This window comes from Monopterus albus, unplaced genomic scaffold, assembly GCF_001952655.1.
Source record: "Monopterus albus unplaced genomic scaffold, M_albus_1.0 scaffold26.1, whole genome shotgun sequence".
In the NCBI taxonomy this organism is placed as follows: domain Eukaryota; kingdom Metazoa; phylum Chordata; class Actinopteri; order Synbranchiformes; family Synbranchidae; genus Monopterus; species Monopterus albus.
The window spans coordinates 3345236-3366500 of record NW_018127906.1 but is presented as its reverse complement, the minus strand read 5'-3'; the positions used below and the strand labels follow the sequence as shown (position 1 = coordinate 3366500).

At 40.3% G+C, this 21265-nt stretch overlaps 1 long non-coding RNA gene across 1 annotated transcript in view; it reads left to right on the top strand.

Moving 5' to 3' along the window:
- Nucleotides 1–17618, top strand: part of LOC109957417 (uncharacterized) — a 66181-nt gene extending 48563 nt beyond the window's left edge. Inside the window, exon 6 of the long non-coding RNA XR_002274561.1 lies at nucleotides 17187–17618. This is a non-coding gene — a long non-coding RNA (uncharacterized LOC109957417). The remainder of the gene's footprint in view (nucleotides 1–17186) is intronic.
- The last annotated feature ends 3647 nt before the right edge of the window (nucleotides 17619–21265 follow it).

Here is a 21265-nt window from a genome sequence, read left to right as displayed (position 1 = left end):
TTGATTTTGTTCAGTCAAAAACTAGTTCTCATCACTTCTGCTTTTAAACTATTGCTGTGTAACTTGTAAATGTTTGGAGCAAAACCTTAATGAAGCACATATACTCAAAGGTCCACTTACTGTGCCGGCTTTTGACACTTTCACCCCAAGCTAACCAGCTTCTTGTGTGGTTTTCATAACATTTCACATTTCAACCTGTGTTGTGTTTAAACTTTTTTTTTATGTTGTCACAGTGCTCTTGTTGATTCGCCTCATATACTGGTTGTGGAAGAAGGATCAGATACAGAGGTTATCAAAATAGTAGATTTATCGTTTACAAAATAAGTACATTAATATAGAAGTGCTACCAATTCCTGAGGCCAAATATGTTTAAGGGGCAACATAAGCAGTGTTTGGATTACATTCACTGGAAGTACTTTTTATAACCTGGGAAGGTTAGAGACCCAAAATTTAATATTCCAGCATTGTCTTTCTTACTTACTTCTATACTAAAAGAAGAAAATAATTTGAAGGAAAGTCCAGTTTATATTTCTAACATATTATTTAAATAACATCAACTATCTAGCTTCTTTGGCTAACCTAACTCCACTAAATCAGTACACTTTAGCTACATTTCTTTACGTGTACTGTAAAACAGGCTACATTTTGCTATCTCTGAAGAAATACTCCCCAACAAAGTTCTAGCCTACTTCATGTATTCTTTGTGGAGGCTGACCTTGGATCCATGGCTGTAACTACCATCTTGATTTGACGGTACAAATATCAAATCAGCTGTTTGATTAGCTTGGTGATGCTGCCATTTATTATTATTAATATATATTATTATTTATCATGAACCATGTGTAAAAGAACTCTTTCTTTCCAACTGCTTTCAGACTCTGAAACAGCTGACAGGAGTATACAATCAGGACTTACTTCATGTAATCCCACCTGTACTGTTTACATTCCAAGTTTGCACATGCACATTTGCACACTCACTGCCACCTATTGCACATACAGAACACAGAAGACACAGATTAACGGTAAAGTTAGTAAATACAATCACGTAAACCACTAAATCAGAAAACATCTATAATGAGAAATACACACCCATGTTCATGCAAACACTGATTGTTGATTGACAGGTCATTCCTGTTGCCAGCTTATGTTTCAGTTTGACATCGGGTCACCTCTTCATTATTTTTAGTGCATTTAACTCACCGTTGTTTTATGTTTTCATTCTGATATTTTGCCTTTTTATATTAATTAGGCTTAGGCGCACCGCAAAACCACTTAGGTGCTGTGCCCAAGCCATTCTATGATAGGGAAACCCTGATAGGGGACAAAAAGTGCATAGTCCTACTTAAACTTTACAAGAGCTGAAGTCAGATTTATTTTGGTGTTATTATCCAGCTGGAGTGACATATAACAAACTGTTCAATAACTGAATGACTTGTTTATTCCTCTAACTCCAATGTTTTTGCTGAGCAAATATGCAACAACTTTCACTGTGACTTGAAGAATAAAAAATAACTGTAGGTCGGCTTGCACTCATACAAAACCACTTCATTTGACACATCATAACAGGACCCATTAGAGGCCCATAAGCATAAAATGGATATGGATTACAGTAAGTGACAATGTGAATCATGGGGGCATATAAAGCAGCCTCTCAGCCAAATGCTAATGATTAATGAGGCACATGGGTAAACCTAACTGCAGAGCTCCTTCTTCTCCCACATGCACTTGTCATCTGCAATAAGGTTTGCTCCTTCAGACAGAAAACTTGGAAAACATTAGGTATGACATGATTCCCTTCACATGAGGTCTCATTCAAGGTATTCACACTAGCAAGCAGGCATTGTCAAGTGTAAATTTTAAAGGCTTTAAGAAGACATTAAATCCCTACTTATACAATTCAGACAGTGCTGCAAGTAATTCTTTAGGGCTTTATTTGTTTAAAGAACCTTGAGTCCCTCTGGATCTTGGCTGAATTCCCAGTGAACTCCTAGTTTTTATGGTGCAAGTCACACGTGGATTGTTTTCAAGCCTGTTATCAACACTTCAGATTAGCAGGCCTGCAGTTCACACATTTTAGTTCTTGGCCTGTTAGGGTCCTCAGAAACATGGTCCTTTGGACATGGTCACACTACCAACAGATGGTGAGAGCATCTTTAGCTTAGCGGATGGAGACAACAGATAACTGAGTGCTTTGGCTGAAGAGAGTCTTCCCCACCAACAGAAACTCTTCAGAGCTAGTGACACAATATGCATGTTCTCTTGAGACATAAATCTGTATATTTATCCAATGTGATTACTTGGGGATGTTTTGAAGACAAAGTTTCATCGGTAATGAAGGAAAACTGAGACATAAACGACAGGCTTCAAGGAAAGAGTCAACATGAGATTCAGCTCAAAAGGGGTTAAGCTACTGTAACACCTAAATGTGATGATGAGGATGTTTTATGATGTTCACATCATGCTTTAGAAATCTTTGGGCAAGTTTTTATTTTATTAGGTTATTTATCTGGATCCCCAGTCGGTTCCTCTACAGTGGTTGCTAGGGGTCCACTTAGTCGGAAGAAACATTTAAACATTACACGCAATAAAGTTTACACTTTATAATTTATAATTCCCTGTGATTTACAATCACATCTAACCCAATATAATTATCCCTGAAACAAGCCAAGATAACGACAATAGTCACCAACCTAAGGATATTTAGTCACGTAGTAGAAATCAAATATCATTTGAGGTATTTCTTAAAAGTGAAATATTGGCTAATTTGATTTCCTGAGGAAGTTTATTTCATTCAGATGCTCTGAACTGTATATTTGAAAACAAATCTTTCTCATTTGAGATTATTTCTGATTAAAAACAAGGTTGATCTCTTAACATTACTTCCTTTAAAGCAGGTTCATCTAATAACAACCATGCAGTAGTATCAGGCATTTTATTTTAGAACTAACATTATGTTTAGCTAAATTATCCCCAAAACATTAGCATTAGTGCTATTTTACTGGGAGTATGATTCAGTCATATGGTCTGTTGGAAATAAGTAAGACCTAAATAGACTACAAGCGATTCAGAATAAGTAAGATTAGTGTTAAGATGCTCATATTATACTAGTTGTCTTTATGATTGTCTTTCAGAGCCAAACGATTTGATTTTTTCAGGATAAATCACAGAGAAGCATTTTGACACCGAGATATTTAGCAGTTTGTAAGATTCACTAAAGTAACAGGAAGTTACTCCCCTATGAAATAGTCACTGTATGAGACAAGGTAAACTATATGATGACAGTAGTAGTATACTAAACAAACTGACAATGGCAACGGTTTGTACTCTTTTGGCCAAAGAGCTCAGTTTATCTGCACGTCCTTTTCATACACACTTTGCATTTGAACAGTGCTTGTGTGTAAGGGAATCTAGTTGAAGATGAGCATCTCCTTTAGGCGCAGCCACTCACAATATGTCTAATGAGGCATCAGGATGAAGTAGTTTGTTGTCTCGTGTAACCAGATGGATGTGGGCCGTGATTAAAACCAATTAACTCTCCCCCAGATCTAAATAACTTTTCTGTCATTAATGCACATATTTTACACCTCATTAGAGGCACGGTGATTGGAGGTAGAAAAAAAATAAAAAGCGAAAGGAGAGGGGAAAAAAGAGGAAGTAATTTGCATTTTAGATGCACAATATGCTTAGGATGGGAAAACAGGATGTTCATGCAGGGAGGAGAAAGAAAGAGAGATGATGGAAAGGGGTTTAAAACACTCCAGGCTGCATCTGTGTGTGCCGGACGAGCTTCAGGACATGACACATGACTTCTTCTAATTAAATGTAAGATTTCATTTTTTGGAGGGTTGTTGCAGTGTGAATTGCCATCACCCCACTCCCCCTTACACTGAAATGTGCATCGTGGGGTGAAACAGGCAAGATGTTAACTAATTTTATTTTTAATCTTCCCTTTTGCCGCCGAGCGTGTCGTTTGGGCACTGCGTCTTCTGAAATTTCCTCGCTTCTTTCATGGAAACATATTGGGGCAGAATTCGCCAGCTGTCGGCCTCCTCTCCCTTCTGCTGCCATTATCCTCAGGCCCCACCCCGCCTTATGGCCAGCCTGCCTGCCAGGAACAGGGCCCGTCCAAAATCAAAAGGTGGCTCTCTTCAATTCAGGCCATCGTCACACTTCCCCAAATCACAACCCCTCCACCCCCCCACCATGCCCCTCCTCCCTCTCTTCCACCGTCCGTGCGTACAGTACAACCTAGAAGCTTCACAAGCACGTGGCCCATGTTTGTTGCCACAATGCATATCATATACAAGCCTGGGCTTTGGCTCTCTAGCACGTCATACTGCCTCTTATGTGACCATATGCAAACCTCACCACCCCCACCCCTAACCCCACTTCTACTACTGCACTCCTTCAGTCCGTGTTTCCTCCTCTTTTGGTATGTTCAGGCTCATTCACACACATCAACATACACCAGAAGTTTCTCCTTGACTACAAAACAGATCAATGAGCAGTTTTATTAAATGGGATTCAGTAAAAATGTGTGATTTTCACACAGTAACATAATGGTATGATACAATAACATAAAAACAGACAAAACATCACAAACATCACTGGAAAAATTACTAAAACATTTATGTATACAATACCTATATATACTGTATATGTACATGTATACATAACAGCGTGGTGCAAGATGCTAGCAGGCAGGGCATACAAAACCAAGTGGCCGGCATAGTGTACGGAAACATCTGTACCGAGTACAGGCTGGAAGTCCCAAAGTTAAAGTCAAAGAAGAAGGTAATAAGAACACTGGGGGCTGGGACCCCCAAACTGGGAGCTCTAACAGGTCCCAGGAAAAACATCTGAGATCTCTGTCCAGAAAAGTGCAGTCCTAGGAACAGCTAAGACATTTCGCAGGACCCTTAAGCTCCCAGGCCTCTGGTAGAGGACCCGAGCTTGAAGAAAGGAAGGAAAGACCATCCCGAAGTGGGGGGTGAGAGGGGAATTTTATATATCTATATATTCAGGGCGGTCTTATTTGGTCTTACCAAAGTGGAGTTTGTGGTCCCAGAGGCAACTCCGGAGTATCCACAGGAAAGGGAGGAGGAGTGTTTTGGTGTACCATACTCCAATGAAGTGGAAATATTTAGGTGGTGCTATTGTGAACTAACCCGAAGTCATAAAGTGAACAATGATTGAATGTTTATTTTCATCTACTATATGTGAAGAAATTGGTGCATATGTGTCTTAAGTGTTATTACTCTTGGTTCATACAGATATTTTCTAATATTCACAGCTGTTTCCATGAAGATGAGGCACTGACCTTTGTGCTCTTTTACTGCTTTCATACTATATATCAAACCTGATGTTTTTTCTAGATGTGCACCTGCTAGAAACCAACAGACTGTCAGACAATGTGTTGTAGATATCATCTAAATTATACTATTTACCAGAGTTTGTTTTGCCTGGTTATGTGAGTGAATCTCACCCGTTTTAACACTAAATCAAGTGCAACACTAAAATTTAAATTCATATCAGGGATGTATCACGTCAAAATGGGCACATACAACATTTTAGTAAACGTGTTGAATGAACAGTATGTGTTGTATTTAAGCTAGTGCTTCAGTTAGAGGTCAGTTATTTGGTGAGTCTGCTGCAGATTGAGTTCCTCTCTCTCTCAAGGCCAGCTATCCGGTCAGGTTGGACCAAGGGAACGTGGCTGGCATTTCCTCATTAGGATATTCGTTAGCCTCATTTTGGCGCTGTCACAGTCAATCTATGTTATATCTCTCCCGCCAGGCCTCCATTTCTGCAGGTAGGGAGAAAGACAGGGGGGTTAAAAGAATCCATCTGAATATCTCAATAAATATTCTCCCCTATTCAAGGGCTCTGGGCTCATTAGTAGAATAAGGAGATTATAAAAGGAGGCTCAGGTGGTTTGTGTAATCAGAGAAAGGGGGAAGACCTTTTAGATAGCAGGAAATGCCTATGTTTATAGATGTTATTAATGTAAATTAGGGGTGTAAAGGTACTGAACAGAACTTTGAATCTACATTCCCATATGAACATATTAATTGGTGGAACAGAGCGGAGCACGTTTAGCTTAGCGAACATCATGGCCAATGCAAATCAGAAGTCAGAGCTAGAAACCCTTTACCATTAACCCTCTAAACCTAGGACTAGTTAGAACTAGAGGTCCACACAGGTTGGCTTGATTCCTTTTAAATAAGTCCTGATGTGGGACTGGAGTTTGGCTTGGGCTTGCAAATTTAAGGTTGGTGTCTCTCCCTGTTATTTGTCATGGCATTAGCTGGCCGTGACACATTTAAAATATTTTATGTCAATCACAACAACTGTTACAATAAGGAGGAAGCTGTCAGTAAATAAAGTGGACTCACCAGCATCTTTAGTTTAGTCAGGGCAGTAAAGGTGCTAGTGGGAGCACAGTGAGGAAAACTTTAGGAAGAAACTAGATGGATTCCAGCTATGAGCTTGGTTAAAAACCTGTAATTTTTTTATCCACAAATAGGCAAATCCTAACATGCTAAGGTCTCCTGTTAATGTTTACAAAAGTTCATAATAAATGACAAGCTATTTTATAACATTTTTCCCCTTAATATACTGAAAATGAACTGAACATGACTTTCAAAACCGAGTTACGTACCGAACTGTGATTTTTGTGTACCGTTACACCCCTATTGTAAAGAGACCTTTATAGCAGCTAAAAACATTAAAAGCACTGATTTGGGTATTGTCTAGTGTTAGTCCTTGTAATAAGAGAGCTGTCACTCAGTGTGGCAGTGATGGTATGTTGGTAATTCACCCGAGTTTTACTTTTGGATCATAAATTGTGCTTGTGAAGTCCTGATAAAATATTCTGACTACAAAATTTAAGTAAAATCTAAAAGGATTTCACAATTTATAATATAAAATTGAAGAAGTTTTTAATGAAAGTGAGTTTTGTTTGTTATCATTTAAGTACACCTTGCATTTCCAAATGTATGGGTCTTTGGTGGCATCTATATACTGTAGCTCACTTGTGTTAAAAATCAGGTTTAACCATTCAGTTTGACAACTCTAACATATTTAGGGTGACATTATTAATTTCACTGCTGAGCCTGGGTCAGCCAGTCAGCCAGCCAGGTATGTGTGTTTGTGTGTGTCACTAAACAAATGTTGTGCTTAAATTCCTTTATTTATTTATTATTTTGCTTCCTACTGGTGTTAATTTGGTCTAACAAAGCGCTCATTAGTTCTAATAAATCCTGTGCCTGTGCCTTGTTCCGCTGGAGCCTGACCTTTATTCGTGCACTGCCCGTAAAATCTCCTGCTAGGATTTTCACTGTTTGATGCCTCTGTTAATTGGGAATGATTTGAGCATTTACTTGTGCTTTTGTCACCGGTCGAATTCAGCATGGAGCTAATGGCAAATGTCACTGTGAATTGGCAGCTACATTAGCTGGGAGAGTGCGTAGTTGTTTTTTCTCCCTGATGCTGTATGTACAAGGCCAGCCTCCTCATTAACGGTGGCTTCCTTGAATCCAGCAACGCAACAGTTGTGTGGAGGCGTCAGAAACAACGGGATTATTTCAACCTCAATGGCTCTTGTCATTAGCCTGTGCCTTCCACATCTTGAACGTAGCTAATGAACAACAGCGATTAGCGGTGTAAAAAAAAAGTTCCCTGGCAAAGATTAGAAAGCAACAGGACGATCAGATCTAATTATGTCTGTACACCTCAAACAGCATGACATTTGGCTGAAAGGTCAAGAGAAATCCCCAGCCTTAATCTGCCAAACCTGTGCCTTCTAGCCCTCTTCGTTAGTGGCTAATAGAGCCACCAAGAAATGAATATGAAATTTAACCTCTGGAAGAGAGAAACAAAACTTTTCTCAGTGTTCTTAAAGCTTTCTTTCAGAAAAGGAGCCAGCTATTGTTTGGCTTCATGACAAATGCACTGATCTTTAGTGGTCGATTTATTTAAGGGGAAATGATATGCAAAAAGCTACTCTTTAGCTTAAGGATAAGGATAATCACCTTTATTTGGCCAAGTATGTCGCACACACAACCGTACAGAACCGGGGCAGCCATCTGCGGCACCAGCTCACACCTATGGCTCTAACCATCGGGAGTAACTTGGGGGTTCAGTGTCTTGCCCAAGGACACTTCGACCTGTGGACTGCAGGCACTGAGATTCAAACCTCCAACCCTAACTTGTCAGTGCTTTCTGAAAATCTAATCAAGTCAGTTGCACAGTAGCATTTAGAGTATAGCATTTTAGTACAGTAGATTGAGTGCTAAATCCCACTTTTTTGAGGAAACTCCTGTCCTCATTTTAGTTCCAGACACACTGCAGACTTCTAACTTTATGAATCCGCTCAGCCAAATAACATGTTTATGTCCTTAGCTGTATACTCAGTTCCTCCCTCAAATTGTATTTTGTTAACAAACATGACAAATAGCAGGAATCAGATTGCTGCCATTTGTTCACACACACCCTTGAGACTGTGTCCTCTCAGCTGATATTGCCTTCCATCCCAGCGGATCTATCTGGAGATTGAGGATAGGGATGGGCCATTTTCAAAATGCTCTATTCACCCATCATGCACTAAAAACATAGTCTGTCATAAAACTGATTATATTTTTTGCTGTTAATGTGCATTGTGGGGGAAAAAAGGATAGCAGTCAGTGAGATGGAGGGGATGGGGGTGATAGGGAGAACCTTGATTAAAGTAAGATGCATGCGCCTCTGTGAATCAGAAAATATAAATCAAGAGTCAATGTAGCAGTTTGGATCTCAGCAGGCGGCAAGTTAAACAACCCATCAGATTTTACTGAGCATCATCACGCTCCGGCGTCTTCTCCCTCTCTAGTTTTGTAAAAGCTTTCTTTTCTGCATTTCCTGATTCCTTAATGCTTCACCAAACTGACTTTCTGCGTGACTTCTTTAAATATGTAGTACTAAGTATGTTGTGTTATACATCCCCAAGTTTCCTCGGGGAAGAGAAAAAATGTGTTTGTCTGCATGGTAAATAACTGCAGTCTGACAAGAGTGTGCTGTGACTGAGTTCCCCTTTGTGCTGGGTGTCTCTTTGGTGCATTGTTTCCTTTAATTTGATTCACCAGAGCAGTAATGGGGCATTTAGGCATGCTTTGATTTCTGCCTTTGCTCACATCATCATCACCCATGGACTTAGTCATATCCACTGCACATCAGGCACCAGGGCAGCAAAGGTCCGTTTCAGCCACAGCAGCTGCTGGACGATAGCAGATGCATTTCTCTGAGAAGAGAAGGAAGTGTGGCAGAAATATGGGGGAAAGGGACAAGAATGCATTGTCAGGGCCTGTTCATTCTGCTGCTTGTCTTGCCTGGTCAGGCGTATGTGTCATCCTCCCTGCTTCTTACAGGCAACAGCTGAGCCAGGCACAGTGGGTTTTGTGCACTCCCCACTCCCCACTCCACTCAGCCTGGTGTCTGCTGGCCGCGGGGCTGACATTTCCAGAGGTGCTAAGTCACTCAGAATCTTGTTACTCCCTCTGACAAGTCAGGCTGCATCATAGCGAGCGCCAGCAGACTTGAGCTAAGGCCGGGAGGAGAGGTCTCTTTTACACAAGTCACAAGTCACAAGCCCTGCTGGAGGTGCCAAGATCTCAACGTGTTTACAAAAGATTGGGTAATGTGTCAATCACGCTTTTGGCCTGGCACGCTACCTCTGGTGTCAGTCAGGTGTGAGGAGTGGTGCAAGGTCGAGGCGAGGGGATCGGTTGATGGAGGAGAAGGGCATCACAGTGACGGCTCTGCGGTGTCAGCGGTCAGATTGTCCAAAACCAAACTTCATGGCTGATTTTCTTAGGTGCAGTGGTCAAGAGTGACACAAGTTCCCCACCCGGAGGTAAAAATAGAAGCTTGATTCACTTGTCTTTTTTGCACTGTGTGCAGTCGCAACACACCATGAAGGAGTCTGGGATCATCTGCTTATTTGGCCTGTCAGCCAGAGAGTTATTGGAGGGTTTAGAGAAAAGGTCACTTCACTGCTGAACTGACTGTTCAGTATTTCAGTAAAGGAGAGATGTACAGAGAGTCCCAGTCATTACAGCATGCTGCTGCTGCTGCTGCTGCTACTGCACCACAGCTTCAGTTTTGGCTCATTTACCACAAGAAAAACACTTTTCAAACTCAGGTTTACCTCTTTTGTACAGACATCAGACATTCTGTGTAGTAGATTAGATGCAAACATTTAGTTTTGATGCAATTAGATAAAGTGAAATATCCACATTACTTATGCAGGAAAGATGTAGCAAGAATTGGCCAGAAACTGTCTCAGAGGGATCTAAGACATTAAAGCTTATTACAAAACTAAAATGAAATTCTCCCACACTTTTTTAGACTTTACCTTTTATGGTCTGTTTCACAAACTTGTTGACTTTATTTACTGCAGCCTTTCTCAGCATTAGAGAAACATTTCAAGCGATATGATCCACTGTTTGGTTCTAAAACAACAGTTTGAGCAAAGTAACACAACAGATGCAGTTTGATGGCTCCATTTTTAATTCCTTTGAAGTCACTCTGACAATGAGGGGAGGCAGAGAACCACCTTTCTATTATGCATGTGTTGCCATTACCCTGTGAGGAGCTCGGCCTGACAAGGTGGCGTATCCCATCATGAATTAATCACCCTGCGCTGTTCATCAGAGGTGACTTTGAAATTTTGAACATCGCCACTAATTATTCAACTTTACACAGTACATTATCAACCATGCCTTGCATCTAATTGCCTATATGTACCTCAGAAGGATTCAGTACTCAACACACAAGGCTTACCAGGAGAAAAATGGCATTTAATAGAAGAACAGAAACAAATCAAAATATTCATTTTTAGTCCCCTTCAAATTCATAGAGTGGATTCTGAGTGTTTAACTTTCATTCTGATAGTGGTAGCAGTCTTTTCAGATTACTTTATATCACTGTTCTTTTACTAAAAGCTATCGCTACACAGGACAAGCAGGGCCTGCCTGATAAACCTCACTCTCTAATTAATCTATTGGAAAAGAGGAATATTTGACCATCAGCTCCAACTGTATCATGTTCCACAAGGCTGAATGTAGTGCATGGGGTGTGGACTGTTAATTAAGACAGTGGAGACAAAGGCAGTGTTGACAATAAAAAAGGAGTGTGCTGAGAAAGAACGGAGAGAGAGTTAGAGTGAAAGGCAAGGAGGTGTAAAAATGGAATGATTGAGGAGTACAGAACTAATGGAAATTTTAGATGAGAATAAATTGGGGACAGGAAAAACAGCAACTGAAATGCTATATGTACATAAAGGAAAACAAAAGTTTTTGTGAGGCCTTTCAAAGAATAGGTTAGATTATTAGCATCTAAGTTTCTGTGCTGGTCTTAGTGTCCCCATGAGTACAATGCTTTATGATAGTGTGATTAGCCTACAAGCATGGAGTAAGAAGTCTGATATTACTTTAGCCATATAAATCATACTTCTTTATATCTATTTTGGCCCATGACTTTATACGTTTTGAATGTTTCAACATACTCATTTTATACATATGTTTATATTAGTTATTTTACACAACAGCCTTGCTTGGCTACATTTTCATCACTTATTTCTCATCTTAAAAATGTTGGTGTCTGCCATCAGTGAACACGCTAATTTTAACATACTTAAGGGTTTAGTGCTTCATGTCCCACAACATAGAGGATATTAATGTGTGTACAAAGCACAAACTACTACAACCAGAAGTTAAATAAAGAGATGTTACTATCACTTAGCATGTTAAAGCGATAGCAAGTACACTATTTTTTCTTAATATAGTGCATGAAACCTGAGGCAGTGGTCAAAATGCAACATGTCAAAAGTAACTTTTTTGTAAAACTCGGAGCAACTCTGTAAACTCTGTAACGTAAACAGTACTCCAAAGCTCAGCGGGCTAATAGGTTAGCATGCAGACTACAAAAATCCCTGATATAGTACAAAACAGATGCAAAAGGGGTACAATAGTGCACACCACTGATGCATAAACTGTTCTTTACTGGCTGTAGATCTTTGGGTGTGTGTGCACGTGAATGTATTCTAAACATTGGCAGTCAGCTCGCTTGTTGGTGGGTATGGTCTCCATGGTCATAAATTTTGGGGGCCACATGGTTGTTGGGAGAGGGCTGATGAAATTTACATTGTGGATTCTTGTAATTACATGGATGCAGGAAATGATAAATTGTCCATGAGGTATACTAAAGTGTGAACCTGAGATCACTAAACATAGTGCATGATAGTGTTAGCTTACAGTCTGCTAATTACTCGTCAGGTTATCTACCAAAGTGTTAGCATTTAGAGTGCTAATGTAAGTATTGGCATGGAAGCTATAACTAATTTATATAGATAGCATGATACTAGTGTTGCTCATACGCTGAGCAAAAGTGACTAACAAGTGTGATGGAAAATGCTTTAGCATGCTAAGGTGTATACTACAGACAGAGCAGATACATGAAAAACACTCAGCTAGCAACAAAGTGTTGGCATACAGACAGCTGTCAACATACAGTAGTGTATGCCCAAATGTTAGCATGAAGATAGCTGTAAACGACCGAGGCATTCACTGTGACAGTGAAGTGTTTGCAGGGGACACCTGTGTGAACGGTTTAGTGGGGACACATGGATGATTTTGTTGTCTGTGTTCTCAATTAAGAGCTATGTTGGCTAATGGGATAATTTCTTGCAAACAGTCCTGTGACATTTTGTGTCCTCTCTTGGTTGGCAGGTATTCAGGTCCTCGTTCTTGTTGGTCTCCCAGTATTTGTACCTCCTCTGTCCCTCTCTGTTCTTCTGTCTCTCTCCCCCTCTCTCTCTGAGAGAGGTTCAGTTTGGGGAGAGGATGTGGGGAACAGCTGGGCCCCATCACTTCTCATTGTGGGCCTGGGAGAGACATAGCTGACAGAGTGATGCAGAGAGCCTGTCCTTGCTAATGACTGCGCCATTCTCCATCATTATCACCATCATTAGGAAATTAGGGGGACAGAAGGTATTTACTGTAAACCTGCCACCTCCCAAGGAGAGATAAATAGAAACTGATAAATGTGATCGTGTGACGCTGCCTGTCTATTAACCTTCCCATTTTCCAGCTCCAGCATATGCACGTTTAACAATCATTAATATTCTCTAATTGGGCCAGATTTTATTCAGGAATACTCTTGAAGAAGAAGGGACTCTGTGTTTGGATCTGGCTTCTACAGTTTTGTGTGCTTTGCAGAGTTGCAGCACCCTGAACACACCACACTAAAATGCTGAGAAATGGTGGGTCAAACTGTAAACTGTGAGTTCAAGTCAGATAAAACTTCACAATGATAAATTAACATTGCAATTTATTTCCAAGGTCACCTGCTCTCACCCAGTGCCAGCTCTAATTGTCTAAGCTGCAGCTAAACAGTTTTTGTGGTGTTGGCAATGAAGTGAGACAAACAAAGAAAGGATCACTATTTTGTATGTGCAACTTAAATCACACATTTTATTAGGCTTCTGCCTTTAATTTTTCTATTAATACCTCTGTGCATTTTGTTTATTTTGATGTCATTTGCAGGGAGATGCTGGGGTTTTGTTATATTTAACCAATTCAGCTGTTTTCTGTGACAAACTGTAGGTTAATTTACATCTTGCTAATCACTTGGCAGCATAGCAAAATGTTGATTGTTCAGTGTTTGACTGCATTACAGCTGGAGCAGCAGGTCAGGACTTTTATCAAGGACACACACACATACAGTGAGACATATCCACCCAGTTCACCTCAGTCTTAGAGAATATTTGCCTGCTCAGCATACATGTACAGTATGCATGTTCTGTGTGGAGGGTTATTGTATGAAACACACACACATCCTTGTTTTTGTCATTTATTAGGTCCACAGAATAAAACCACAGAATACTCTGAAAAATAAACTTAAACTTTGTGTAGTAGAATAGGTTTTATCACGTTCTGGACATCTTATCACGGCCCCCGGCTTGGGAACTAATGGTTGAGTGGATTCTGCTGAAACAACGTGCTACTGTATGTTGTATTAAAAAGACAAACATAACCAATTCTGTGTATTTTACAACACACCTATCTTACTTATCATTTCCTGACATGTTTTTTAGCATGATCTAAAAAGGTAGAATGACTGCAGAAGTCCACTGACGGGACTTTCTGAGGCATGAAACCAGCTACTGTACCATTCGTAGTGATCCAGACCAGAATGATTCTGCTTGTGTGTACTGCACTTGAAGTAAGGTTGTGTTGTGTTTATGCTTTGCATTAACACCAGAAAGTAATTTTGAGGCCTCATCTGACAGATATCTATCACATTTATTATGATGACAAGAGAGGCTGTGAGTAGGTAGACGAGGTAAAAACAAAGCAGAACAGGCTCCCTTAATCACTGACAAGGCCTTAGTGGACATCGTCAGTGCAGCTGATGAAACTTGATAGCGCAAGTGTAATTTTATAATGAAAAACAAAACCAGTGATGTGCATTTGATGCAGCAATTAGGGGGGGGGGTCCTAATGATGATAATTTGAGTTTTAATTCTGAACCCACTAGTGACTGGCAGAGTCTATCAATTACTGCATTAAAACAGGCCCCAGCTGCAGCAGCCACGGCAGCCGCCTCCCAAATTGTCGTCTAAACTGCTGTCGTCTCTTCTCCCATCGCTCACTGCCGTAATTGCAGTTTAACCAGTTCATCATTATCTCACAACAGTTTCCCCTCCCGATAGAACAGAGATGTGATTTTCACTTCAGAGTGTGAGCCATGGATTGTGTGTGTTTGTGTGCAGATAGCTGTTTCAAGACATGTTTTACATGCTAACAAAGTATTTAATTTAAACGGTTAAGCTCCTCAACTAAGCCATAGTTTTTGATTAGTTTAGGTCACAATATTCACTATTTTATTCCAAGATGACTCTGGAAAAAATGTTTTTGTCCTTCATGGGGTTTGATTTGATACTGTGTCATCACATTTCCAAGTTGTATTATTGTTACAGTACTGTAGGTTTGTGCTGTGGCAGTCAGTATTAGTTAGTATTCCAGCTTCCAACTGCAAAATCATGTTTTAGGTCTGGCAGCTTGCTCAACATACTCCAGTACCCATGAGCCTTAGCTGCAGTTGCCATGATAAACAAAGCAGTAAGATTATCAGAGCTGTGGCAATGTAAAACACTTTGCATTTTAATTTAGAGCAAATGATCACAGCATATGTGCTGGAATCAAACTTTCCATGGATCAGAAACTGAACTGATGTACTGTTGAATGTCAGCTTTATACAAAATGTCACGCACACCAGTGGTCAGTTCTCTTAACATTGTTTAGAAAGTAAATGAAACCTGGACACAGAAAATAACTGCTCCCATTTCACAACTCAATTCTTATGTGTGTCACCATCAAATATTGAAAAATGGCCTGGTTGAAAGGACTTGAGGACTGTAAGAAGATATGTAAACAGTATACATGTAATCATTGAGGCACACGTGTATACAAAGAGAGATCTGTTTGAGATCAGCCTTCTGTATCTCCTCTCATTTGGAAAATTTGGCTCTTTTCCTTTGTCTGATTTTTCTCTTTGAAAGAGCAAAAGCAAATTTCAAGGTAGAACAGTTCGAATGCATTTCTGCATCTCAGCCACATGTCACTTAGCGTGATCAACATTTTCACTGCCAGCTGCAGGCACGAAGACAAACAAGGCAACGGCGTCACACTGAATGTGAAACAAGGTGAGCATGAGCATGCACTTCTCACTTATTGGCTGCTCCTAGCGTTGGTGATCTGAAAGCTTATTCTGCTGTTTCAGGCGACATAAATTGCTGAGGATAGAAGCATCAGCTGAATGCCTACAGCATCAAAATGCTTTTGTTTAGCTGAGAAGGAAAACAACCTGGCCACTGTGTGCACAACAGTGGCAGTTTATTAATGATAAACAATGGGATAAGAATGTTATAAATGCTCCATATTGCCTCGATTATGCATTTTGCAGTTTGAAATTTGGAGGAAAAGATGCTAGGTCCACTTCTTCCAGGGCTGCGTTCCTGGTCAGTTCCTCCATCACAAGAAAAAAAATCTTTGTACAACAAAATTGTCATGGTTGTACATTGTGTCTTGTGTCAGCGAGGCTGTAAAAACGGGTTCTGGGGAGATCCTGGAAGATGCCAAAAAAGGTGTCAATGAAAGGTCAGAGGCCACTGAGATGGAAGACGCAAGGCTGGCCTTGGGGGGTCCAGTGACTGAATTAACCCTACAGGAAGAGCCGCAGGAAGCCGTAAGACCAATAGTCTCTTTGAAAATAGATGTCTCAAAAGAACAGCAAGAGCATATCCAAGAGATGTTTGAATGAAAAATACTCAAGGAAGCAGAGAATGAGGAAATGACGGAAAGGCAAGAAAAAGATGAGAAAGTGTTGTCTTAGTGTCAGAGGTTAAGTTGTGTTCCTGAGTCCGGGGGTTAGCAAGTCGTGGCCTTCGAACACTTGTTAACAGCAGTTAAGGCTCGTGAAAGTGTTGAGGGCAGAGATGCCGAGTGTGGTCAGTGGGTCACCAGTATGGCTCCAGTGCTGCTGTACACTGTTTGATTTTATTACTCCAAACCTACTCTTACACTATGTTATGTTCAGAGGTGTTCCTAATAATAAACATATCATTAAATTTATAGATTTATGGCAATTTATTTAAGAACTGAAACATTTTGAGCTTCATAAACACTGAAGTGTTGTACTGATATGCATTCAATAGTACAGGTGTACCTAATAAATTGGCAGGTGAGTGTATATGTCAGATATTTTCTTGGTATTTTGATATTTTACTTAGAAGCTACCCCTTTTTTCTGATCTGCCTCTGTTTTAATTTGCTATTTATTCTGTTTTGCTGTCAGTGCAAACTCCTCCCCTCATCTCTGTTGTGTTAATGAATTCAGTAGAAATTCTGTTGCTGCAGCACTGTACAGCAACAAAATCATTTCATTCTCTCCTGCTTTGTTTCTGTTTTTTACTAGAAATGCTGATTTTATTCACCAACTCCTTCCAGTCACTTTCACTTTGCTGCTTTTTCAATGTTAATGTGCCACCAGTGTAATTCATTTCTTAATCCACAAATGTTTGTTTGAGTTGAGGTGTTCTGCTACAGCAGACACATGAAGCTTTAATGGGGATGTTTCCCTCACATCCAGAACTTTCCAGAAGAGCAGATGAAGAAAGAAGTCAGGAGCCTGGATCAGCTGGCCTGTGATCTCCTGTGCGAGCCAAGCTGTCTGATTGGCTGGAGGGCTGGAGGGCCATCTTGCCTCCCTGGCAGGCAAGTGGCTCAAGCAGTTTGGTTGAGGGAGGTGTGTGTGTGTGTGTGTGTGTGTGTGTACGTACAGGGGCGAGAGGGGGGTAAGGACTTGGAAAAACAGAGGGTGAAAATGTGTGGGTGTTGGAGTGTTGGGAGGGGAGGGCTTTATGACTGGGAACTGTGAAGACAAGGAAGGATGGCTCTTCAGTGTGTGTATGTATTAGCATGTGGGCATGGTGGCATATGTGTCTTTGACTGTATATAGGTGTGTGTGTGTGTATGTGTGTGTGTGTGTGTGTGCAGTGGGGAATCTGCAAAAAATTGGAAAACGTCTGAAATGGACTAATGTAAGGTTGTGCAGGTTGTCAACTTTTTAAATTAATACAGAATCAGTTACAGATTCAGTCTTTAGTCTGTTAATTTCCTCCCATCTGTTTTTCACTTCATGTGTAAACAAAATGGCCTCAGAAGTTTATTTTTGTCAGGTTTGGCTTCCCATCTTAACCTCTAAAGTTTAGCATAATGCCTGTTTAAGTTTATTTGAATTTATTCCTTCCTACATAGTAACGCATGCAACGCTGGAAGCAACACTTTACATGAGAGACACATCCATACTCCACATGTGTTGCTTATAAATGTGAGTGTGTCCAGTCTGAATCAAAGTAGTTAAACTGATTTAGATTACCACTGCCCAGTTATGACTCTGCAGTTAAACAGAGGTGATAAAGCCAGATAACCTCATTAGTTTATTTATCATGAAACTAAATGTTTCAAATGCCTGTTGGTTCATGTGAAAAGTAAAAAAAGAGGCAATGACATTTTGTTTCATATTTGCCACTGTGTGTTGGGCAGGGTCAGGTCAGGGCTCTGTGTAGGCCAGTCCACGCCAACCTGGGACAACCTTTGGCTCTGGGAATGGGGACACTGTCCCACTGAAGCAGGAACGAGTCCTTTGCTGCCTTCATTATTTCAAGGTGGCCGCATTATTTCACCAACCTTGTTGTCACACCAACTAATTTAATGACTTTAGCTGTGTTATACATTTTGGAAGGTATCATCAGAAATTTACGACATCTCCAACTTGAATCAGAGGCTGATCAGAGGCTGATGTGAATTGTTTTTCTTCTCAACGGCTTGTAATTATAGTTTAAAGATGCAGGGTGAACACAGCATCACTCAAGCTGCTGGAAGCACACAGGCGTCTAAAATGTATAATTGTATGTTGTAGCATTCCTTTTACTGGAACCGAAGGATCCAAATAAATATAGTCTTCCCCTCTTTTTGTACCCTATTACATTCAAATTCAGATCTAATTGTAAAATTATAAAAGATTCATTTAATTCTATACATACAGTATGTCCATGTTTTGTTCTTTATGTGGAAAGAAACGTTCAGCTTCATCATTTCTAAAGCCACATGCAGACATGCTTGTTTGTGGACAGTGAAGTCTTTGCAGATTAAGGTGTGTGCATGTGTGTGTGCATGTGCAGCAGATATATTTCCAAACCTCAGATGGTGAAGCAGAGTGGGGGGATGGTGGGCGAAGCAGCAGGCCAGTGCTGGCTCCGCTCTGGGTGGTAGCAGGGACACAGCACAGGCTGAAATGTTAAACCAAGGTCCTTTTTGTTATTGCTGACATTATGTTTCATTTCCTAATTCCCCCCCGGCGCGCTCTTTTCATGATCAGCTCATGCAGACACAGACACTGAGTGGGTGTAGTGGAGTAGGACGGATAATGACCAGTACTTGTACCGTAATAGCCGCTAACGCCAGAACAGCAGGAGCTTTTGACCCTTTGTCTTCGGCTGCCCAGTCCTCGTCCTAAAAGACATCATTGTCTTACACCTGGTTATTTCACAGTGCATGAGGAGTAAGGGTATGAGAAAATATTTAGGCTGAGCTTATTTTATGTTGACTGACGCAGAGGTGGAAACTAACTAAGTACATTTACTCAAGTACTGTACTTAAGAACAGTTTTAAGGTATCTGTACTTGAGTATTTTCATTTTCTGCTATTTCGTACTTCAACAACACATTTTAGATGCAAATATTGTACTTTTTAATCCACTACATTTCTTTGATTACTCTAGTTACTAGTTACTTTTCAGAATCTATATAAGGGAACAAACTTCAGTACAATCATAAGACTTTATTGATACCTGGTAGGAAATTCACAAGCTCTCCAGCAGTACATCAAATACTAGCTCCACCTTTACCATCTGTGACATTAAATATAATGTACACAATAAAACATCTATAACTGTAATCCAATAATATAATATAGAACGATGTGAAATGTGTTATTCTGCATAATTAGTACTAATTAATAATTACTAATTAGTAATTCTAATACTTTTGTACTTTTACTTAAGTATCCAGAACTTTTAATTGTAACAAGGTATTTTTACACTGTGATATTGATGCTTTTATTTGAGTCAAGAATCTGAGTACTTCTTCTTCCACTGGACTGACGGTACCTGTGTGTGTGTTTGCACTGTGTTTGTTTCTCTGTTTATTCATTTGTGCCTTTGTCTGTAGCTCATGTGGGACGTGTAGCTTTCTGGAGGAAAACTAATTGTTTAGATTAATTGACTTCTCAGTAAAATGGTTGATAGAAAACAGCAAAACAACAATGAATTAATGGATGAACTATTGTTATTTTACCTTTAGATAAACAGATAAACTCCAGGTGTCTGCACTGGCCACGTACTGACTCTGGAGACCAGAGGGATGTGTCGCCTTGGTCAGTGTCCACAGGAATCAGAAAGACGCTGAAATTTAAATTACTATGGCCTCAGGGACCACTGACCACATTCACTCCCTAATTCACATGTTAATATGTTACTAGGAATGCATATTTATATATAACATACACACTATAGTATAAAACCTTCAAAGCACATCTTCACCTGTGCATTAAAGAGAGGAGAGCTGAGGTGTTAATGGACATAACTGCATTATATCTTTCAAAGGTTAACATATAATTTTATTACCATAATAACTGACAGCAGAAGCTGAACACAGTGATGTCAATTAAAATATTGTTTGAAGTAATGAAAGCATTCATTTGTGTCTGGACATGAGATGACAGAGACAACACATTCACTCTTCTCAAAAATGTTCAAAACCTTCTCAAAGTTTTAAAAATGTAAAACAGAAAGAAGTGGCAATATGCTTTGAAGTCATTAAAATTAGTTTCATAAAGCTAATACTACATTACAAAATCACTGTAAACAGATTAGATTAAAATCCCTGCAAGGTTATTTTGTCACTGCAGCTGAAACGGTTAGGAGGACTCAGGAGGAAAGGGATGAGCTAGTAGGACAGGACACAGGAAGACGGTTCAACAGGTTGTGTATTATAAGTATGTATGCTCTGGCTGTAAAGGTTCCTGTGTGTTGTATCAGGCAGTGGAGTTTACACATATTGACAAGTATATGAAAAGGCAGATTCAGCTTTACTTGACCACGATGATGCCACAGCCCTTAAATCAATTAGGAGCCAGAAGACAATATGGCCGCCGGCCGGCCAGCAGTTGCAGCCTCCCACTGGGGAAATCTTTGTCTTCTCTTTCTAAGCACGACTTCCAAGCACTAGTGTAATGTCTCGCGAGTGGAGGATTAGAGGGTGGGAGGGTGTAAGGTCGGGGTGGTGGTGGCGGCGATATGGGGCGCATTGCTCTCCGGAGCAGCCGCTGTCTCTTGTGACAGGTGATAAAGTTTGAAATGCCAAGCCAGTGCACTCAGGCGCAGGTGTGGAGAATATATCTATGAATAGCCCAACCCTCTGTTCACAAGTCTCCTGACACCGCTGAGACAAATATGGCCCCCACTGCTCAACCGCCAGAATGCAGGTGATGCTGCGTGTCACCTTGGCTTCTGTTTTTCTGGTTGTTGTTTATAAGTAAATAAAAATAATAGAAGCACACAGAAAAAGGTACAGAATACTATCAATTAATAATCACAGTACTAGACCT